General features: G+C 43.8%; 1 protein-coding gene across 10 annotated transcripts in view; it reads right to left on the reverse strand.

Moving 5' to 3' along the window:
- LOC139808545 (uncharacterized) overlaps positions 1-24,856 on the reverse strand; it is a 105,109-nt gene that overhangs the window by 49,227 nt on the left and 31,026 nt on the right. For 2 of the 10 annotated variants that reach the window (XM_071770648.1, XM_071770649.1), the window contains exons 1-2: positions 21,474-21,592; positions 18,755-19,035 (exon numbers count right to left, since the gene is read on the reverse strand). The exons of the other annotated variants lie outside the window; for them this stretch is intronic. The gene's annotated coding sequence lies outside the window, so the exon portion shown is untranslated. Of the gene's footprint in view, positions 1-18,754; positions 19,036-21,473; positions 21,593-24,856 lie in introns of those variants that run through there. 10 annotated transcript variants of the gene reach the window in all.

The following is a 24,856-nucleotide window of genomic DNA, read 5'->3' on the forward strand; positions in this document are numbered from 1 at the left end:
CTAAATATTATCTTATCGCGTAGTCTGGCACCTTGCCAGAATAAAGTATAAAGTATTTCGTAAACTATTAATTTTTTGATAACTCTACTTTAATATCTTTATATGCAAAATAACTAGGAGAATCATATTATGTAAAAAAAATCATATAATTCTATTTAAAAAAATTAAGTTGACTTTCGCATCTCCTCCACACCTTCACCTACAAAAAGCTATTGACATCAAATTATGTTCCCCTTGAAGTTAAGTAAGCAAAATTTGATGCATTTTTTCCTATTACCAAAAGTAGGCGAGTTATTCAGGTAACCTGTTTTATGTGTATAAAGAGTGACCCGCAGAAAAAAATTTTCGGAACAGTTCTACAATTTCCTTTTTGTGGGACAAGTTTTGTCCTTTTTGTTGCCTTTATGCAGGATCGCTTCATTCCCTTTTTGGTCCTTCATTTTCGGTTAGGTTAGGTTAGATTAGGTTAGATTAGGTTTCACTATCATGTAGGAAGACTTGCATAGGCCCAGAGAGAAAAAGAGGGGGGAGAGGAAGAGAGGAAGTGAGGGGGGGGAGAGAGAGAGAATTATAAGCGAAAGAGACAAAGAATGACAGAAAGGGGAGAGGAGGAGAAAGTGATGCTGTATGGAGAACTGCCGTGAATCAAAGCATGACCTATCCTAACTTAATATAGTGTGGTAAACCACTTTCGCGTGGTTGCGATGATGCCTGGTGACCGGGAAACGTCTTATAACGGACTATCTCGCGATCTCTTTTCAATTTTCTTCTTTTCGAGTTCCTATTTATCGATGTTTATCGATAACGCTTATAAAATGTAATTTTCTGCCCTTCAACAAAAGAAAGATACGACATGATGCAGATTTGTTTGACTTAGGTATAAATGTTCTTATCATTTTGATATCAAACAATAATTTCATTCCGCAACATCTCGAATATTTTTGTGATTATTACATACTATTATTGATTTTGATCAATCTAATCTATTCATCAAAACATTTTTTCTTAATTATTAATATATAAGATATTGATAGAGAGAGAGGGGGGGAGGAGGAGGGGAGTGAATGGGGAGAGAAAAGGAGAGCGAGAGATAATTCCAGGGGAAAAGTACCTAATGATGTTTGAAAATCGAAAAGTACATTACGTATAATGAAAAATAAAGTGAAATTTCTCTCTCGACTTTTTTGCTAAACGATATTATACTATGTTCTTTGTAGTAAACGTATTTTATCGAGTTTATTTTTACAGAGAGATTTAGAATCTTTTCCTCGAAACGAGGAAAGTTAAAGGCTCATTTGAGCGAAAACAAGAAAGTTGGCCGAGCGAAACGGCAAGTTCGAAATCTAGATCGATGATCCGATTTATTAAACGGTAGATTACGAGTCTGTCGTTCGGTAACGGACTAGAAATTTCACTTCCGCGGTCGAGAAAAATCTGAAATACATACACGTCGGTTTTCTTTAAGCGGCAACACATAATTTCCAGACAGGACCACATATTAAAATTTAACTTTAAATAATAACAAAAAAGGAGTATTTCAATAATTAAACACATTTCAAGTTAGAAAGGGACAATCAGGAAGTAATTACAACGAATAATCATAATGCTTATAATAAATCATGTAAATAGTAATAATAATTATTATATATAACAAATAATAATAAAAATTGAAAACGATGTTTTGATTCGTCACGGTGTTTGTGTTATGAATGATTGATTTTCGCCAACTAATTTATTTACGCTAACAAAACATGAGCCAAATACGGCTTCTACTCGAGCAGGATTAAGCTTTCTCTGCTAAAGGTCAGTTACAGTTCGCGCATGTGAAATTTGATCGTTTCGCTAGCAGACTCATCCGTCTCACTACGATACTTTCCTCGCGCGAAGCCCAACTTTCTTCGTTAGACAAAGGAGAGACGACTTTCGTGAAGACGCGATATTTATTGTCGACGTAAAGCATCGAAGATTCTTTAACGCGTGGGACGTAAAAGCTGTCGCGCTTTCTCTCTTGCCTGAAAATTCTCTCTTGGCCGAATCTGGAGTAGAGTTCTCTCTAACAAGAATTTAATTAGACACCGTTCTTTTTCGTAACTTTTTTAATTTCCTACATTTAATTTTCTAAGTTAAATATTTTGGTAAGCAAGTCTCTGATTAAAAATTCTGTACGAGTAAAATTTGCTTGGAAATTAAGACTTTGCTTTTTACATATATTAAGTCGCCAAAAAATTTTAATTATTCGCACTAATATTTTCATCTCTTTAAATTCATTATCACAATTAGTTTCTGCTTCGTAAACACTGTGTGTGTTTGGAAAATTACTTTAAGAACACAAAGATAAAAATTATAAAATTTATCGGTTCTTTGAAACGATTCTACTTATGTGTGCATAATTTTGTATACCTGCAATTTATACTTTTGGGACAGTCCTCCAATTTCGGAATCAAGACAAAAATGACCTGAAAACAGGTTCGGCACAGCATACAAAAGCATAGAAAAGGTATAGAAAAAAGAATGTATATAGGCAAAACGCGTAGACGAAACGCATGAAAGATAGAGATATACATAAATATGCATACATGTATATATAGGGCAGAGTTTAGGAAGAAATTTCAGCTAACTCCGTCTATAGCGTTAGATAGAACCAGTTGAAAATCGGCCGAAAAATTCATTTCTCGCCGAGCGCTGATATAGGAGATATTTATTTTTATAAAAGTTTCTACCTTAATATCTTCTAAAGTATACGTTGTATGAAAAATGTTGAATATAAAAGTTGTAGGGTTTTGAGTGGGATATATGATAATGATAAAAAAAAAAAGGAAAACGCGACATCGAAGAAAGGACCAAAGAGTAGTTCTCTCGCTGCAAGATCAAGAGCTAAGTCGAAATCGCGGCGAGATAACGAGCGAAACGTTGGACTAGCCGAGCCAATGAAACTCACGTCGAACACGCTAGAGCATTGTTTATGTCGATCGCGATTGGGGATCTCAAATGGTTGAGACTCTCGCCACGATTATCGTGGTTTTCTGCTGCCGCAACGAAAGTCTTGAACGTTCCGTTCATACAAAGGACGACAGTGGAAATGTCCGAACCCTGCACTTGACAAGTGATTTAGAGCCGGTTTCACTAAGGTCGGTTAGCTCTAACCACGGTTAATGAAATTTTATTTCTCTGCGTACGGCGTTACGTAACGGACAACGTTATGTGTAGCACTCGCCAGCATACAGTACTGTGCAATAAATAACGCTATCATAATTAGTGCCACGATCCAGAAACGGACGATGATTAAAGACGAATTACAGTTGTTAAAGCAAATAGTGATAATGAGAAGCAATAGCAGAAACTAACCTTTTAGCAGACGAATGATAAAAAATGTGTACTAGTTTTTGTAATTTGCTTTGCGTTCGGACTGCTCTCTCCCTTTCCTCCTCCCCCCCCTCTCTCTCACATTGTTATATGGTCCACAGATATGTCGAAATAGCATAAAATTTTCATTAAAGATATTTTAATAATTATTCAATTATTAATTTAATTACTAATTAAATAATTAATTAAGTTAATTAAAATTTGTAATAATAATAATAATGATGTCAATGGCTTAAAGCCGGTATCGACTTCGATTATTGTGAGTTCCAACTCGGAGATCGAGCTTAATTAACTTTAGCGCAATGAATCTGACGTCGGCGATAACTCGTCCCTTTCCGGATTAAAGTATGAAGGTAATGTAGCGGCGGGCAAAGAAAAACGGTGCAGCAACGGAACCGAGGCTCATGGGAAAGACAAGTGCGTGGCCGTTCATTTTCCTGGTACGCTAATGCGAATGACCGGTGGCGGAGAGCGTCTTAATGCGCGCTGATGAGAACATGAGCAGTCGGTTGCAGCTGTCGGCATAGCAAGCGCCGCCGGCCGTCCGCCCGTCAAGAGCAATCTACGTGGAATATCTAAATTATACACGGTGTCCCGGAACTACCGGGTTATCTACAACTCTTTTCAAATGGTTTGGCTCATAGTCCATCTGTGCACGAATTTGCGAATGTTTGGAGAGAGAACGCGTGAGAACGTAAGTAATGGCGAGTTAAGCGATCGAATTGAAAATTCGCATATGACAAAGTTGCATTTTTAGACTATTTTAAGATGAATTCAAGGAAGGGAAGAGAAGCGAATGGGGGAGAAGCACCTTTGATGAAATTTTACTTATTAAGGTGTCCAATATATTAAAAAAATAATTTAAAAAAAAACTAAAATTTTTTTAAATTAAAAATTTTAAATTTTGTAATATTTAAATTTTTAAATATAAATTATTAAATATTTTAATTAAATTTAGAAATTAAAAAATCATAATACAAAAAAATTAAAAAAAGCACCCTTTGAAATCTTTGATAACCATTAGATATATAGTTTTTATACGTAGATTTTTATCTCTAGCATTTTGTGTTCAGCTAATTGAACTTGCTATTGTCCTTCCTCCTTTTATATTAGGTATTCCTAAATTTTTGATGAAACAAAATGTCGAACCATTATTTTGAGCCTCTTAACAGCGATCCCTGAAAATCATCAAAATCTGAGACAGACGTTTGTGAATGTTTCCCTGTCAAACAGAGACCCATTTAGCGCTAAATGCGAGACTAGAGTATGCGTAGCATAGGCGGAACAGACGCGTACCTAACAGCGAGTGAATAGCCATAGACAACCGGTTCAGAAGCGCTTCATTATGCTGCCATGAAACAATTGAGCAGAACTATATTCCGCCGCGTGCATCGTACCATCCTACGAAGGGACGAGAGTGCGTTTCATGCATTCGAATATTTAGCGTAAAGTGCTTCGTCGAACTAGTTATCGCGCGCATGCGAGCGATATATCGTCCCGCCAACGCAAAGAGGGCTTGACACGACGAAAGAGTTTACCAGAGATCCGATTAAAGCAAAACCGACGTAATTTCTACGCGTATATATTAAATTCTGAGTTAAATGAGCGATTAAAAACTTAATCTGAATATAGACCATATGTAGATGCTATTAAAATTTATTAAATGTCATCACTCATTTATACTTATATCTTAAATAATCGATCAACAGTAACATAATTTACTTATATCTTAAATAATCGATCCACAGTACTTATTGTTATAATTACGATTTGCCAACTCCTTCAACTTAAAGAATTTTTCTGTCGAACTCTGAAAGCTACAGATTGATTCGAATAAACTCATTCTAATTTTAGTTTCAATTTAAAACATATTCAGATATTCTTTTTATCTGTTGTACTTGCGTTGCGATTGCGCGCTTCTCGTATCAGCTCGTTACGTATCAGCGATATTACATTTTACTTCCCGATCTCGGTAGAGCTATACATTTTTATATTTCGCAGTGTCTAACAGGACGAAAAGTGTATGCGCATCAACGCAGAAAGAGAGAGAAAGACTTACGGCGCAGCTTTCCATTTATAGACGCGTGCTCGATGCGAATCCGCGGCACTGTACACTGTAAAAAGTCAATGATGATTGGAATACTTGCGCGCGCGAGCGAGCGACGGTATTCAATCGACATCAATACACACGCCGCGGGACGCGAATGTAATTGAAAAGCCGCGCTCGTTCGAACCGCGAACGAAACGGATTTACAGAGTTTGCGGATTTTTATTGCCGACGATTATTAATAGGTAATCGAAGTTTCGATTAATTAGAAACCGCGCGCGCGCGCGAGCGTGTCCCTTAATGGCACATTCGGATTCCTTTGTTCAGATTCTGTTGCCAAGCTGTCCCCCCTCGATGGTATATAATCGATACCATGTTGGCGCGCGAAAGTCACATTGCGATTCATCGTCATGCCTAATGACGACAACCGGCAGCGAGATTTCGTTACGCTGCAGGATATGTTCCATATCTCGTTGATATAGTTTTTGGTCCCGAGATTAATTCGAATTTTTGCGAGTACCAGTTGCAAATATTATATTCACGTTAAGATATTAACGTATTAGAAAATAAGAAAATACTACGGACATGTGAAAATTATAATGAATGTACGAAAGTTAAACACAGAGTAATAAAATAATCTAATAAGGTATATCCCACATTTATTAAAAGTAATATACATTAGAGAATGTAAATTTTCAATATATGACATGTTGTCATAGATTTGCTTCTTAATTCGGAGTCGACCTTAAATTATTCATTGCTGTAGCTGATTTATTTTTAACGTTTAATCTCTTGATAATGAAAATGTTTCAAATTAAATTTCTGCTGAAATAAATTCTGCTCCGAATTAATTGAAAAATGGCTTTATTACCTCATTTATATTTATATACCTATTTGCGCGCTCCTTAAAGCTTAAATTGCCATTAATTCCCCATATTAGATAGCTTCCTAATTAGACTTGATTAAATTATTGCTAAGGGAAGATCGTCTGTAAACTTGTTAGGCACTCATTAATATCAATATCTATATTGTGAAATATACAGAGATTTTCGTGTCACTTCTCGATGACAAGATCAAATATTTCTGACAAACGCGAATTTTCCCAAAACAATAATCTATTAGCAAGAAATCTAATTAGCATTGTAACATGTAAATCAAACATACGATTCAAATTTCAACATGAAAAAAATTGAAAAAAAAATTAACAAGCACAGTAACAACTGTGCCGCAATTAACACGTAGAACTACGTCTATTAGAATAGAACATAACCAACGAAGAGCGAAAACATTTAGCAACCAACGAAGAGGTCGCACTATCCAAAATTCCCAATATTAAAAAATTTTCGAAAAATCGATGAAGTATCAAGAGAACATAACCAACGATGAGCGAAAACATTTAGCTTACATCGAAATCTTTCAAAAACTATATAATAAAGTATATTTTCCTTTAATACTTTTCGAGAACAAACCCATATCGAAAAATTAACCATGAAAACATTTAGCTTACATCGAGAGCTTTCAAAAACTATATAATAAAGTATATTTTTCTTTAATACTTTTCGAGAAAAAGAAAACGTTGCATGAAAACGTTGCAAGAAAACGTTGCAGTCATACCCCCATACCCCCCGAGAAAGACGTAGTTCTACGTCAAAAACATACCTTTCCCTGTTAATTACAAGTAAAATCTAATTTAACGAAAGTTTATTTCCAGTCACGATTGCCATATTTAATATTGAAATTTAAACGTGCATGTGTTTATGGACCATATGTGTTTAACTTTCCCGAAAGAAAAATTCACTCTAAAATCCTTTTTAAAAAATATCATTAAAAAATAATACGTTAGTTTTGAAACGATCTGTATGGCATACGTAATATACGTAGGGATATGTAATTGATGATTCTGCCAAGCACATTACATGTTTTGACGTAAATGGCCGACTCGAAAATTGCTGGTCGAGAATTGCTGTCGATATTTAAATTATTTTAACTACATTTTGTGTGCCGTGTAACCGGAGAACGTGAATCGAGTTACGCGGAGAAAAAGATAGGGAACGAGCGGGTCGTGGGGTGAGGGGACAGCGAAACGGAAAAAAAAGGATGAAGATATAGCGAACGAAGGGGGACTGATCAAAGCGGAAGAGTGGAATTCGCGAAGATGGAAGAGAAATGAGAAGAAAGGCAAAACGGGGGGTAGAAAAGTACACAGATGAAGAGCGCAGAATGGGGTTACCCAACGCGTCGAACACTATGCAAATCATAAAACGAAACTAACACTGGGCGTATGTACCGAGTGTCGCAGAATTACAAATCTTCAATTTTAATTCGAGGCTCAATTATAAGAATACCAGAAAATATCACTCGGTATTGAAACTGCCGAAATCCTAAAGAACAATATTTTTCGACGAGGAACGTTACTCCGGTCATTAAATTTAACGCCCTGTACTGGGAAAGCGCATGTCGAAATGTTAGAACTTCATGGATCGTCGACGAGTAGCGATCCGATTACATTTCGGCGGAACCGCTTGATTCTTTATTTCCGAGGCCACATCGCGCTCAGCAAATTCGCCGCGTTCCAGCATACGCGGAAGACGCACGCGGACGAGAATGTGCAGGTGCACAATGCAAGGCGGAGGTATACACGTGCGGGGGCGGAGCGCGTGATGCGCGCGTGCACGTGAAGAAGAATCGCGTGCACGCGCGGATTCGTCCGGATTCGACTGGAGTCGACCGGGCTGGCTGCCGGGCCGGCTGCACGTTTTTCGAAACACAGAAAAGTTATGAAATATCGCGAGCGCCGGGCGAAACTTTTAATGCGCCACGGTCCGGTGTAGTTGGCCCTCGCCACTCCTTTATATAGGATATACACCTGCCTGTACGCGAGAACCCGTCGCTATATACAGAATGCGGGAGCGGGAGCGTGCAACTTTTTTATTAAAAAAGTTTTTCGAAATAAAAATCAGACGCTCGTAGGGCGGAGAGATACGGCCGCACACGTACGTACGTACGAATGTATAGGCACACACGTACTCTCAGCTCGAATACGCGCGCGCACGAAAGTGCCTTCGAGGAGTTGCGCTTGTATACGGTCATACTGGAGGATACGCTTCAAGGGATGTACGTATTCAGAACCTGGATATTGTAATCGAATCGACAACGGAAAGCGGTGTCTTCCGATTTAATCAATAAAAATATATTTTCGTTATGACTTGAAAAATTGATCAGTGTTTTGAAAGTTTTAAAAAATTATTTTCAAAAAATTATTCAAGCTTGGTGTAAATTAAGCTGTCGAAGGGGTACGATTTCTAGTAAGAGATTCTTGTGAGATTAGTTTCTAAGATGCTGTTACGTAATCAAAGCCTTAATACTTGCTAAGGTAATCCGTAAATTTTTTAAGATGTTCAATTATCATATCTGTGCAATTGAATGATAAAAAAATCGTACAAGAAATTGGCGGCGCTGTTCAAAGGAGGTCTCAGACACCATCGCAGACTCCATTCAGGAACGTGCGGCTTGCGAGACTAAGGCAGAAACGTATATTACCAATTTATATTACTAATCTAGCTCCCCGGTAACTCGGTGGAGACCGAGGGAGGCTCGGGGGCGTTCTTTTCCTCAGGAGGAAAATAATTTCGTTCGCGGATGGTTAACGAGAACGACAACGATCGACTCGACGTCGCCCCGTCCTGCAGAAACCGCGCTCTCTTCGTCATTCCACCCCCTTTCTCTTTCACCCATCCCGCACATATATATATATATATATATATATATATATACAATATATATATACACCCGCCCCGCCTTACCACCCTAAAATCCTCCACCCGATTTTAATCTCCGACCGACGGAGCTTTTAGCTACCCCTTCGCGCGCTTTCGCTCGCCGGGGCGCAGAAAAAAGGTAAAACCGCTCGGCGGCGAGGGAAGAGGTCCGCGAGGGATGAAGAGAAAGGGGTGACTCGCCGCGTCTTCTTCGGGGCCGCGCGAGCGCTCGCTCTTCCGCACAGGAAACATTTTTCTATCATGTAAATAAAATTTTTTCCGATAGCCACCGCTCGCCCGTTCTCGCGAAACAAACAAACAAACCACTCGCCATCACCGGGCGAGCGAGCGTGCCGGGGGTTGGCGAGTGGTGCGTCCGGCCAGGAGGCCCCTCCCCCCCTTCGATATGGGTCAAACTGAAACCGCGCGCCTTCCCCGAATCCCTCCCCGTGCCACCGAACCGCCCCTGTACCTTCTCGCGCGCGCCGCATACAATACCCACCTCATGCAAATACAGAGACAAACTCGCGTACAGGTACCCGCAAACACAAACAGGTACGCACGTGGGGCGCGCCTACACAATCGGAGAAACTGCGAAAGCGACGGCGTCGTATCCGGCGGCGGGGAAAGCAAGGGATGGAAGAAGAGGAGAACGAAGAGGACGAAGCACGAGACGGTGGAAGAGGACGAGAGGGCGAGGGCGGCGGCGGCGGCAGCGGCGGTGGCGGCAGAGGTGGCTTGTTCGGGGGATCTTTATCAAAGTCAACGCACGCCGGTCACCATGGCAACGAAATTGGATTTTTTTTTCGAAGTTTTTTCGGCCCTTCTCGCCGGCGCCCATTCCCCCGAGACAGGGGGGCAGTGGTGGCGGCGGCGGCGGCGGCGGCAGCGAGGGAGGCTCGACGGAGGAGCCGGCAGCGGTGGCGGCGGCGCAGGCAGAGCAGACGGGGACGGACGATACGGAGAAGGAGGGAACGAAGGAGAGAAACGGAGAGAGAGAACGGGTATCGAGAAGGTCGGGGAGACTCTGACGAACGGCGACCGGGGAAGCCAATAATTCGAATTGAGAACAGCCAATGGCCGTGCATCTGATTTTTTGTCGTATCATCGCCGAGGTCGTCCGCCCTCTCCCGCCGCTTCGTGCGCCGCTACCCCTCCCCCCCGCGTCACCACTCGCTCGCCACCCCCGTCCTCCTCCACCTCTTCGTTCTCTCCCTGACCCCCCCGGTCGCGTCGACGAAAGGGGCCGCGCTCTCTGCCTGACTTTTTGTAAAAACTCCCCCCCCCCGCTCACCTCCACCGCCACCACCTCTGCGTCCTTCTCATTCTCTCTCTCTCTCTCTCTCTCTCTCTCTCTCTCTCTCTCCTCCTCCTCCTCCGTCTCCTTCCTTGTGCTCCGTCTACTCTCTTCTTCCTCCTCTCCCACCTCCTACGCCACCACTTTTTAACTCTTCGTTGTCCCGTCTCTCCTATGGTGTTTTGCTGTACACGCTCGGATGTGCGGCGTAGATATATCGCGCTATCGCGGCGAAGAATTTCCAATATGATGGGCGCGCGGGCACAGTCGCTCTCGATTTTCTCTTTCTCTGTCTCTTTCTTTCTTTCTTTCCTTGCTTCCTTCCTTCCTTCCTTCCCTTTCATACGGACGCGTTACCGCCTTACCGCGTTATCGCGAATTCCGAGAGGAAGAGCGCAGCCCGCAACCGGTTGCTTGAGGATTATGTTTGCCGCACTACGATGATGATTCGTCGAGTGGGCACATTGTTGAATTCCGTGGCGCACACGCGATGAATAATCACATATTGTCACGTACAATTGTGGAAAGTGGATATAGCAGGAGAAAGAAGAGAAGAGAGAATTTTCAGGCAGAAAATATCACAGAAATCTTGGTGTCATAATTAATATTTCGTGCAATTATGAAAACACGTTTATACGAGCAAAAGCCATTTCATTAAAGTACTGAAAATTCAAATAAACGTGGCGGAAAATAAAGAAAATCTTTATATTTGGTGAATCGTATCTTTGTGATGAAAAAATAGCACGGTTCATGAACTATCTGTATAAACAACCTCATAATTGATTCTTGTTTTGTAATAAATATTTAATTCTTGCTGAAAATTAACAAACTATCCTAGTATGACATTTAATTTTTGTTAAAAAATAATGAGCTATCATAATTTTTGTGGTTATAGGATATTAATATATCAAAATTTTCTGGATAATTTCATTTATCTTCTTACGATTGATATTTTGATATTTATATTCTCCAACTTCGCAGTTATAACTTATTCGTTTTAGTCTTGTCGTGATATTGCATCACAATATACTCTTGAAAAATCTTATAAGATTCTAGAGACCACAACAGACACATTATTCATCCATTCGTGTTTATAACCGTTCATAAGCGAGATATGAAAACTGCATCTTAATATATCCTAGTCTTCCGAAGAATAATGTGTCTCAACTCGCTCAGGATTCCCGCCAGTCGTACGTTTCGCCCGGCGAGAGCCAGAAAAGAAAACAGAGAGAGAGAGAGAGAGAGAGAGAGAGAGAGAGATAGAGAGAGAAAGAACGAGGGCAGACTAGATGATTTTCAGCCCATCCTCGCGAAATTACCATCCGAGAGGTGGTTTCCGCGTAACGAAGTGCGGTCGTCGCCGCCTCTCGCATTTCCGCACGTTTCCAGGAAGAACGACTTCTACGAAACTTTGCCGAGAGCCAAGAGCTTCGTGTCGCACGGCGGTGGCGGCGACGGCCGATGAAGTTGGATAAAATTCATTTCGCAATTTAGCCGTCAACAAAAACCGAACCGCCGCCGCCGGTCGAAAGGCAACGTTACGAAAACCTGCTCTCTTATATTAAAGTTTCTCGATATCATCCTGGCGAGTTCCATTCGTATCTTTATTCATCGATATCGATTGTCAAAGCTCGAGCTTGAAAAAGCTCGATACGCTAATCTTATTCGTATGAAGCGGGACGAAAGAGCCAGAGAGTCGGCAAGAATGACGTATACAAAGCTTTGAGAAACAACTACTCAACTATGAAATTGTTTTCTTAAGGTTTAGAAAATTTCTTCCGTTTATCTTAGGTTACTTGGAAATCGATTATGTTTATAACGAGAAACTATCAAAGCGATACTTGAGCATAAATACGGAGCATTATTCGGATCAGTTTCTTGATAAAAAAAATTAGCGCATAATTACCGAACGATTAAGCCAAATCTGAGAATACAAATACAAATTAATAAGGAGATAAGATTGATTCACTTTGTGTATCGAGTCGTATTACTTTATCACGTCGATGACACGAGTGGTAGGTGATATACGACGAGCTTTTCGCTGCCAGATATAAGCGACCTAGAATAACAGAGCACGCGATAATGTCAGCCTTTCTCGGCGAACTCGTTAGACGCATCGATCTCCACGATTCATTATTACGAACGCCGTTCTAGAGCAGTGAAATATTTTCTTCAGCCGCAGAGTCCGCGGTTGAAGAACATGAAGTCGATTTAGTTCTTAGAAAATATGATGAAAGATTTAAGAATTATTCATTTCGATGAATCGTCGAGATATGAATAGACAGTTTTTGTTAATTAATTGAAGGAGAATTTAGTTTGGAAATAAGATTCGGAATTCGACTATATTTGGCGTGAAGAACCGAAGAATTTTCGTTTTTCTTTGAGCATGGAAAAAATGACTCCGCGATAAAGTTTTCAGTATCGTAACTCGTAACGTGTCTTCGAGACACGGCGGCATTGTTGAAGGAAACGTTGTATAAAGGGGTTAACGTTCGTACAAATATTTCCGCAGTTTTTTAAAGAAACTTTTTTCCCTTGGATACGAGGAAATTCTATGCGAGTGGCGGTCGAGTCGAATGTTATGCCAGCTTGAGTTTCGCCGGAACTCGAGAGTACGACGCAGTGAATCGTCCTCTTCAGGATCTCGCGAGTATCGCGTACCGACGTGCGATGTACCTGAGCTCCCCTCGTTCGCGCCTCCTGCCCCGCGCCGCCCGTTCGCCATTTCTACCGTGGGTTCAAAGCTCGTGTGAGAGTGCGGGAACTTCCGGTGCGATTTGAGCTTGAGCGCATTCCTCGACGACAAACCGCGAGTTTGACGAGCGCTGCTCGGGCAGAAAATCGCATTTAACACATTGTGACGGCGCGCGTTGCTTCGCAAATAATTTCGCTCATAATCTCCGAAGGTCTTTGCTAATCTTTCGAGAATTTAAATCGCTGCGTTTAAGATTCCGCTTTTGTATACTCGCGGGTATCAACTAGCAACGGCTAAACGCGATATGTGGACGCATATATATATGGAAATGTATAAAAGGAAGGCGCGAATAATTACATACTGCCCACTTTGAGATTCAAGGTAAGACGTGTTTCGCGACGCGAATATATCCAGCGGCCTAGCCGTTGGAGAATCGAGAGCGGAAGCGTGCATTTTAGAGCGCTCGAGCGCGCTCCGAGACGACCTTGTCCATTGCACTCGATCGCCGTTGCGGTTGTGTTCCCTTTCGAGATTGCTCGAGCGGCCTCTCGCGATTTTATACCGTCGTCGATCGCGCGGGAAACGATCGCCGAAGGTCCGATATCTGTTCGGACAAATCCTGTTTACGAAAATATACAGCGCGGAAGGAACGCACCTCGCACGTGAGATCCGTAGACGCGTCGTGCGCGAAACGCGACACCCGGCAACACGAGAATCCACGTGCGAACAAACGAACGAGAAAACGCCGCTGCTGATTCTCGCCTGTACGCGTGTGAATAGACGCGTACGCGTACGCGTACGCGTGCACGTATACGTATATATACCGTAATCTACCGCGGATGCTCCGTTTGTTCGCGGCGGTTACAATCCGTATCCGTAACGCCGCGAGAGTTTCCACGGTTCGTGGAATGCGCGTGACAAAAATACGCTTCGCCTCTCTTTTCTCCTAATTTACGGATTTAGGAAGTTTGAAAAATTCCCACGTGTGTTGCCCGTATTCTATCTTATCGCTGAGCTAAGTATAATTTTCTAAAAATAGGATATAAAATAAGATAACGCGACGATAGAGAGGATATGGCGATGTTAATGGTAAAGGTGTGATATCATCGACTGTCAACAGAAATAAAAGCTTCATGCGTAACGGTTAATCCTCGTGCATAACGTTTGGAATCTTTCTCCTCGACGCGACGTCGCGAGTCGCGAGGAAGCTTCCAATAGCGTAACCTGGATTTTATGGTACGTTGAGTGCTCCAATAAACCTTCCTTATCCTTACGTATTCTCGAAAAGAATTTAGACATCGATTTCCCGTCCGACGGCGCGCATTCACACGTGGGCTGGACGTGTCAAACGTGACGGGCGCGCGCAGCTACGGTAGCCCCGGTTGATGAGATCGTCCAGTTTTTACCGTCCGCGAAGAACTCAATTTTTCCGCGGTATTATTCATAGCGCATTACCGCTACCGTGTACTACCGCACCAGCACGGAATTACCGGGCCGCACGCATACACGCCATTATGCACGGCAACTTGTTCAACGACGCCCACTTGTTCAAAAGCCGCCAGCCCCCTTTTGTCGACGTACAAATGCGCCGTAATTAGAAAAGTGTACGTGTAAGCGGCGTGTTCGTTGACACTATACCGCGGCCTCCGCTTCCCCGTCTCGTTTCCCCCTCCGTGCTTTCCCATATACTCTGCGTGGAAGAACGTGGTTACATTCAATATTTTATGCATCACGCTACGCGAAGCCGTTGCGCGCCGTTGCCTTCTCTCTTTCTCCTTTTTCTTCTTCTTTGCCGTTATTATTCGTGTCAACCATCTGTGTAAGCACGACCGCCGCGGCCGCCGCGCGTCAGCCACGATCGGCTATAGTCAGTAGATGAACTCTCATTCGCGATCGATCGACTCTCCAATTCCCCCGGTGCGGTATATCTCCTTACTTCGCGTTTCTGCACGCGACACTCTTTCTTCTTGCTCGGTCCGATAAAATCTTTTCGCTGAGCAAAAAAACGATCTGTCCTGCCCGGAACTTGATTAAAAATAGGAAACGGCGAGATTCGAAATGTGCCCCTTCCCCCTCACCCATGCAAACGTTGTTAATGAATATGAAAGTATTTCGTGATGAATGAAAACATTTTCTAATAAATAAAGTTGCAAAAAATTCAAGGCAAAAGATAAACGAAAACAACAACAAATTAAATTAAAAGAATTAAATCTGGCAAAATTTAATTTAAAATAAATTTAATTAAAATGAATGAATTTTCGAGATGAATTTTACCAATTTATTGAATTAAGTCATTATTAGTATCATTATTTATATACATGTAAAATTATTGGTTGAAAATCGTCTGATGAAATATTTACAATATGAGAATGCGATTTGAAAAATTTATACTGTTTTAATTTTAGCATAATTAAGCGTTATTAACCATAAAAATTAGATCATAAAAATAAAAGATCCGCGATGTCAAGTCTTTCTAATGAAAGCTCTTGTAAATTAAACATTTGTGTTCTACCGTCGTAGAGCTAAGCTGATTTTCGGAGAATCGGTTGCGCCGTTAAAATGCAACAGGTTTTCGAGACGGGACGGATCCGCGTTCCCGATCTTACAGAACGAACATTCCATCGAGTCGATCAAGGCCTCGCCCTTTTCGCACGGTCGGACGGAGAATCGCTTTTGAATTCTTAACTCGCATGTATTTTTATAATATCAATATCTATTTATTTTTATAACGCTGCCATTATTTTTATAAACATGAATGATAATATTAAATATATTATTATTGCTTAAATTCTTGTTTGCAAAGAAAATCTTTCCTTAATACGAAGAAATTTATTTTTTGCGTATTTCTTGTAAACACAATTCATGAACATTTTCACGGAAATCTTGTTATATTAAGTGGATATTAACTTAATGAACACTTTTGCTGCTTGGTAAAAAGCTTGTTTGCAAAATATTCATCAGATAATCAGATTATTATCATAATCAAATGCAGTGGCATAAATTAAACTAGGAAATAAATGCATCGCGCGCTTATTCGCGCGAACATGTCAATGGGTTCCCTTTAACGCATAGCTCTCCTCTTTCCTCCCTCCCCTTTCCGCTCTCCTCTCGCGTTTATGGTAGCTCACAGTCTCGGTTGTTAGACCCGTTTATCTGTCACTGCGCCAGAGTCCCCAACCGTCATTCCCATCGTCAGCGAATCATAAAATTTCACCGACCAGATATACGATACAATTCTACGTCTCGCCCGTACACTATACGACGCAATCAAAATGAGTATAATGAAAAGCGGTGCAGTATCCTCGTAAACAGGTAATAAGACGCCGCTACCAGCTCACCACGGCTGGATATCCTTGAGAATTGAAAATACTTATCTGACGAATTTCAATCGACAATTTACGCGTGGGAATAAGACGCGAACGGCCGATAATACTCTGCAGCCATTACGCTTCACGACCTATGATATTCTATTGTATTTTAATGTATTTAATACTTATGTTGTTCTCCTTTTTCCCTGTATTATCTTATCTAGCGTACGTCTGCTCCTTTTGGAATTTATGTAGTTATATCGTGTAATTAGTGTACGCTATTATAATAAATGTAATATAATAATAATAAGCAGTTTATTTTAATATTATAAATATTCTCGCAGCTCCGTGCGTAGAACTCCCCCTCCCTCTCTCTCTCTTTGTCTGTCTGTCTTTGATTAAAATACATTCCTGCCTTACTCTATAATTGTAATTCTGATATTTTGCTTCCCTACATTCCGTGAGGAATTATTTGATTATTAAATATTCTAACGATGTATTCCTACAATCTGAAAATCTCATTTATCAACAGGAAAACGGAAGAGACCGTGGCATGAAATTTTCCTAACGCTCGATAATTGCGAAATGAAAAAAAGATCACAAGACTTGCGATCATTTTACAACTCTGCAATAATTTTATTTCTTACGAATTTCTGCTGTTTCATCTATTTACGAATTAACATTAACCTATGACGTGCATGATTACGGCACTGCTATATTTCAAGTGTCAATTACGATAGCATAGCTTTCCCACGATTTTCTCTCTCGCAATTCGACATATATAGCAGCTTCGCATAATTCTCTCTCTCTCTCTCTTCACCCCCGTCGATTAAAAATTTCTCCCCTATCTCCGGCGGATCAACCGGCGTCACGCGACATCCTATCTCTCCCTAGCATCGGCAGGAAGGAAAAAAATCGAATCGCGCGCTACGAGCCCGATCGATGCGCACAGCTGGTTTCCTGCCGCACACGCAAATGCGTCCCGTACTACGTACGCGCGCGCACACGCGCGCCGGCGTCGTCACGCACGTGCGTGTGCTCGTGCGACCGTGTGCGTGAGCGTGCCCACGCGCGAGAGATGCATACGCGCTCTCACGCACGTACGTATGACGCGGCGACCCCCTCGTTGTGTGCAAGTCGCTGCGTGAACGCGTACACGTAGCGTGGCTTGGCTCCACGAGGAACGCACGTGTGTAGGTCTGTCCGCCTCGTCTCCTCTCCTCATCCCTCCAGTCTCCCGTTCGCCCCGCTCCGACGAAATCCGCGCACGATTGGCCGTTGCCGCGGACTCCCTTCGTCCCAACCCTCCGCTAGTCAACGGACGACCCATTCCATTCAGTCACCCGTACGGATTCGAATGTAACTATACGATGCCGCATGCTGTCCTCCTCTCTCTCTTTCTCTCGTTCGCTCTTCCTTCTCTGTTACACTCGCGAAAAGCGATGACGTCTTTCTCTCTCTCTCTCCCTCTCTCTCGAACAACGCGTTCTTCTCGTCTTCCTCCCACCTATAGCGTGCACGCGGGAGTGGCGTGCGTTGCGGAAACGTTCGCACAGGTTTCCAACCTGACCTACGCGAGCGAAGCATGGCCAGGGGCGAGATATCCCGACGCAATGTCATCTGGTGCTGGTGAGAGGTAGGACGAAAGATAGGCAAAGGCAGAAACCGGGAGGGGAAGAGAAAGATGCGGTTTTCTTTACCGGCTTTACCTTCTCTTTCTCCGAAGTGCCGAAGGGATGTTTATCGAAGGCCCTAAACGACGATCATTGGTCGCTTTTTGGCCCTAAAGGTCCTAACCGGCCGTCGGCGGTTGCTTTAACTCCTGAAGGCCTCTAATCGTCCCATTTGTCACGACAGAATGCAAATTCGCGTTTCGGGGTCAATAACCTTGACTACATTCCTCAAAGAACCTTTCAGTTCCGAATATCACTCACTAAAAATTTTCTTTCAATTATATTTTGGAAGTTACATAAATTCTCTATACTTTAAAAGGTTGTAACTAATAAAAACGTAACGCAAATATAAAAATATGTAATGGATGAAGATCGAAGAATGCCTGATGTATCTAAAGCTTCGCTGACAATATAAGACAAACTTGCGTAATTATCATTTAAAATACGTATAATTATCTACGCATGTAAAAAACTTCCTTTCTCTGGTTTATTTTATAAACATAACGGTCGGAAATACTCCGAAAACCCCGGCGTTTCGAAGATGTAAGTGATACTGGGAATTGTAGGGTTTACAGTGGACGGCTGGGAAAGAAACACGATGACATATGGTTACCTATGCTGTTCCTCGAACTGCTGGAAACCGGCTCGAACTGCTGAGAGACTTGGTGAACGATGGCGATGTGTATCAGTCGGCGGTTCGTTTCCGGATAGCTCACCAAACCGCCGATCAGTCTCGTGATTCAGCACGCGAATCACTTTTCTCGTCTTACAAAACTGCACTGCTGGGTAAATCAATTTGGATCACTGAACAAGTCTTTCCCCGATTTAAGAACCATTCGACGAATATTCCGGGCGACGCGACGGGAAGATAGAGTGGTACTTGTTAGAGTTTATCTAATGCATAATAACAGATTGTAATAAAGAAAAAATTAAGGAGCAAAAAGTGTAGTTTATATACGGAATATATGAGATTGTGGCAGAATGATAAAGAGCGTAGCACAGTTATCAAAGAGGCAACTAGAAAAAGAGACTAGCAGATGGCGGATAATTTTCACCCCGAATCAGTTTTACACAAAGTTACGATCATAATGTTTATCACTACTACGGACAGTGGATGTGATATGCGTTATCGAGGGCTCGCGGATATCTAATCGTATTTTTACCAGTTAAAAGATTAAATATATTAAGACGGGAATGTGTAAATCGTCCATATTCTTGGAATCATTCTGGAGATCTAAATGCGGATGAATTTACGAAAAGCTTCGCTTGTCCACAGACCAATATTAGGAATATTTAAAAAACGGCAGTTATTTACTTTCATTCTTATCCACGTGACGATTATAATACTGGGACTGTACGTTTGCAATAGCCTCGCGATGAATTTACTTTTGCGTGAACTAAACGACAGACGCAAACTGCTTCGCTAAATAAAGAAACTATCTTATAGTCTCGGGACGTGCTCCTATTAATCGCGACGCGAGAACGTTACTCCGTAACTTGCCGCGAATGGGAAAGCAACGGCCGTTTTCCACGTTTCGCCGGTTGCGCGATACGTTAAAATAGCCGACTATAGTCTCTCGAGGCTCGAAGAAGCTCCGGTTGCCCTCGCATAAATGTGCGCGAACGCACGCCGTCTCTCCCTTTCTCCCCCTACCCTTTCTGTCTCCCTCTTTCTCTCGTACTCCATCGTCCCTGCCTCGTCTCTCCCGTACCCTTTTGTCCCGGTAGAAGAAACGCGGGTCGAGGAGCTTGTGCCCTCGCCGCCGCCGCTAGGTACGCGAGCGTGGAATTCGCGATTCTATCGCGGCACTCAACGCCGTACAGGCTGCTTCAAAGTCAACATTTCTTCCGACATACGAATCTAACAGATCCTAATAAGCAATGGAATGACGTAGGACGAGTTGATTTATTAGGGAATGATTTCGTTATCTGAAAAGGATTTTTCTGTTTTCTTGTTGCAATTTTGTATTGAACGATAAAATGAACTTTTACGCAAAAAATAGAAGTTTACACGTCGTGGAGAAGTAAGGTTCTACATGGCACAGGATGTAATAATCGTTAATGCAACGCGCAACGTAAGGAAGCATTTTGCATACGATCAGAAAGAGATCCGAAGGGATACACGATAACTATGGGTAATCCTGTACACTATATAACAATGCCCGATCGAGGCCGCGGCAGGTCTCTTACATCGGCGCGGCTTCGATCTCATCTTTTCCGCCGTGAGATCGATCGATATTGACGAGCTCGAAACTTTCACCGTAGCGAAGCTTCTTCGATACGAAAAGCGAAACGGAAGCGGGGAACAACAGGCTGGAAGGAAATCGTTGAAGAAGACGGGAGCCTCTCGAGTACTCGAAGGCACGGGGCGACCGCTAATAAGGCCTTCTATTCATCTCCCCGTTCGCCGTTGCGTATATCTTCGCTGAAGCGTCCCCCGGCTCGTGGATACGCGAGATAGATCCGCACTGGCAGGAGGAGAGGAGACATCTGGTAGCGGCCGGTTTTTCCGACAGCCGCGAGTACGCGCGACGCGCTCCACGCATCGCCCTCGTCACACTTTCGGACGGCACGCGTGTGCGCACGCACGCATCGCGGCTCGGCACGGGGAGACGAGAGGAACACTTTGGAGACGGGGATAGAAAGGGACGAGTTTATTGTGTTCTGGAAAGAACTTGCCATAACAGGAAGTAATATGCAATAAAAATAAAGCGCGCATGATAAGATAAGGGTATCGAGACCAAGTATGCATCGGCGTACGAGACCAAGAAAAATGTAATAAGAGATAAAGAGAAAGAGTTAGAGAGAGAGAGTGAGAGAGAGAGAGAAAGAAAGCGAATTTATTTTTATGCCCCGGGATCAATCCCCAATGGTCGATAGCAATAATCATTATATGAAACTGATAAGTCCGTCCAATAACAAAACCCTAGTAATGCCGAGGAGAAAAGACAAAACTACGGTATACAAGCCCAAACATTATGGCATTTGAGGACACTTGGCAAGACGAACAAAGACGAGACCGCGAGACGAGAAGGAGACCGGAGGAAAAAAAAAGAGAAAGGAATGAAAAAGGAAGAGGAAGAATGAAAGTCGGCGCGCGGACAGGAACGAGAGATGCGAGGCGATCGCGAGCAAAGGGCACGTGTAATTGGACAGCGAAGGGCACCTCTTTCCTCGTCGCCAATGCGCCCTCCCGCGAGACGGGGGGAGGGGGCGGTGGGGTGCGGCGGGGTACGGCGCGGCGCGGACACTGTGCGGGGCGACGAACGGGAAGCGTGGCGCGGCGCGGCGCGGCGCGGCACGGCGCGACGCGAAGCAACGTTTGTATATACCTCTCTCCGTGTAACGCGTTGGGTTCTCGCTCCGTCACGCGCGCGGGTACGGAGCGTGAAAGAGTCGCGGGGTACGCGTAGAGCCTAGGCACGATACTGAGGACCTCCGAGCCGCGGCGGCACCGCGCTTTCCTCAAGAGCGCGGCGGAGAGGCGCGGGAGAAGGCACACGACGGAGGAGAGGGGATCGGTTGAACGGCAGGGGGGCAGACGGACGATAGGGTGGCAGAGGGGAACAGGAGGGTGTAGGATAGAGGCACACACACAGGGGTAGAGAATTCTCTGTTATAGATTAAAATTTTTTACGGGGAAGATATTGATTGTTGCTTTTTATTAATGTAACATTAAAGTGGTGCCCGCGGCGGTGGGGACGATCGCGCCCCGCTGTGCGCGCCCGCCGTGTGGTGGGGCCCCCCTTCCGACCGGAGCAGACCGATCGGGTGGGGATGACGAAAGGGGACGTGGAGGGGTGGAAAGAGGGTACGGAGGCGCGCAACGACGAGCCGAGGAGAGGAAGTAAGAACCGACGTGCGTTTCGCGAAACGACGGCGGTAGGGGAACATAGAGAAGAAGATCTGGGCGGGGGTGAGTAGAAGGCGAGCGAGGGGAGAGGAAAAGAGGCACGGGAGAGCGATTCGCGAGGCGCGTCGGCGGTGGAAGGGACGGGCGGAAGGGCTCGAAGCGGCGGAAATAGTGCCATAAATACGAACATTTTTCGTAACGTCTTGCAGCCCTGTTTTGACAATCATCCCCACCACCGAGGTCCCGCGTACCCTCTCCGTCATGCGATTCCTACCAAGCGACCCCCACGGAACCCCCCCCTCTCTCGTTTCCTCCTCGGCCTACCCGCTCGCGCTCGTCCCCCTTTGCCTCGCATCCCCCGGATCTTAAATACGTAGATACACTTACACACGCGACCGAACGAGCGGTCCCCCACGCGTACACAAAAAGGGGGGACGTCTCGCACCCTCTTCGCCTCACCTACCAAGTACCCCGCGCGGACGCGATTTCCCTTTCCTCTCGTCACCTCCTCATCCCACTCATACTCTCGGCCTATTCTTCTACTCGCTTTGACATTTTTCGCGAGTTAAGGCCCGCACGAACTTTGCGGAAATCCATCTTGCGCTGACTCCGCCGCGCCCCTCTCGTACTTACTTTTCTCCTTGCTCCTCTCCTCACCCCCTACCGAGCACTTTTTCCGTCATCTCTTTTTTTCCTTCGATTTCTTGCGTCTCGGCTTTTTTTCTACGGGGGAGCGGGAGAGAGGTCGACGCGGGACAGATCGATGCTTCCTTCCGAGACAGCGACGACAAGCGGAGAGTAGACAGGGCGAGAAGACAGGTAGGTTCCCCTGCTCCCTGTTCTCCGAACCGGAGGTGGGCCTTCTAACTGCTGATTTACCACGCAGCGATATGTTTAACATCGATGTAACGCGTCATCGCGTGTCGCGTATAACGTATACACACACGGTGGATTGTAATTGAGAGTCGCGAAGAGATTGCGAACGGGAAAATGATTAATGGCGTCACACGCGGCGTGATCGGATCAGAGGTGAGATTAATCGAGAGAAAACGCTAATACGAGTTCATCGCTCGCTCGATTACGTGTGCAACCGTGTGTACGCGTTAACGTACGCCAATCTTCATAATCCCGCGCGCTGTCGCGCCGTCGTCGGTGCATTCCCTGGTCTTTATGGGCGCAATTCCGAGCCGTTAAAACCATTCGAGTTACAAGCATCGAACGCGCGACCTCTCGCCGCTCCGCCACGACGCCGAGGGACTTTGTTTTATCGCACGTTTGCGTAACAGGGCCTGTAGGCTGATTCTCTTTTTTGTCGAGAGAGGCGAGGCGACAAGCGCGCGCGATTAACGCGCTCCCATTCTGTAACATTATTTTAAATCGAAAAGAACGTGCATTTAACTTTTTGCTCACGGTCCAATACACAGTCTCACTTTTAATAACGCTAAGGAACGTTCTGTTGACTCTGGGATTTTCTAAAGGGTACCTCGGCGTCCCTTCTCGTTCTCTCGGATAGAAACCATTCTTTCCAAATAGTGCCCAGAAAATATTGACTGCTTAAACACCCATGACTGCACCGTTTAAAGCCGCTCTTCTAGGAAAAAATCGCTAAACACGCCATCAAATTTTATTTCTCTCTTCGGCACGTCGGACATAAAGGATTAACGACAGGAAATTCGAAGAATTCGGGATGGATCGGGCTTATCGTTTTACCACATACGAAGGAAATATTATTTTCTAAGGGAACGTCGCGCGTGTTCTGCAGAGTTTGCCGTCACTATCCATCACTATATAAAGAGAAGGACTCGCGAAAATGTCTGCTGCACTCTCTCGTGACCCTCGTTAAAGGGGGCAACCCGTATTACCTTCGTCGTTCCACCGACAGCGGAAGCTCGAGAAAAAGAGCTGGAGGAAGCCACTTCGAGGACTGCCAGATTGTATTTCGGCGTCGCCATTTGTTTGGCACCCGCCACGAGAGATCGAAGCCTCACGCAGGAAGGAAGATCGAGGGAGACCCGACTACGACTGCATCATCCGTGCAGTCGTCGCGTAACGATCGATTTCAGAGGCTGATTTCGACATCGCGCGCTCAGTCGCCGAAGAACCGGATGCTAACAATACCCGGGGTATCTTTTCAGTCCGACATTTTCAATATTTCAACATCCTCAATTGAAAGTAGATTCCTACAGCAATTTTGATTTAATATCGCTTAAAAACCCTCGAGATATTTTCTTAAAAGAATTAATCTCGAAAGCATAGTATATCGTTTAGATTTAAAGACCACCAATATCCTTTTCAATATCGAGTCAGTCTTTCTTGTTACTTTCTTTCATAATTATGCATATAATCTGAATATGTTCATAAAATGTTATTTTCTGCTTCGTTATGAGTATATGAGAATTACTTTGTAATACTCGAAAATTGTAAGACTCGTTTCTAAAGCTATCGATTTCGAAGATAATAGTGTTTGAGTACAGCGATATTGTTTTCAATGAAAGGCGCGACACACTTCTCTCTCGTTGTCAAGAGAATATTCACACCTCAATCCGGTTTACCAGCACTCTTACATGTCGTTCACACGGAAGAGTGGCCTTTTTAGCTGACACGGGTTTTCTTTTCGAGAATAGAACGCTCTTATATCAAATATCAGAATACCATTAGCTATCAGGAGTTTTGACACGTTCGCGCGTTGCTTCGGTATAATTTTATCGTTGGATTAGCGTCATAAAAGTTTCTGCCCTACATCGCAACGGTACTGTCGTGCTTGAGCCTACGAGTCTGTCCATTTCTATAGCTGCGTTTTTCGGATTTAAAGTTTAAACGAGCACGTTTCCAAACTACGAAAGAGGAGGAAGCGGAAAGCGG

This window comes from Temnothorax longispinosus, chromosome 2 (genome assembly GCF_030848805.1).
Source record: "Temnothorax longispinosus isolate EJ_2023e chromosome 2, Tlon_JGU_v1, whole genome shotgun sequence".
Lineage (NCBI taxonomy): Eukaryota > Metazoa > Arthropoda > Insecta > Hymenoptera > Formicidae > Temnothorax > Temnothorax longispinosus.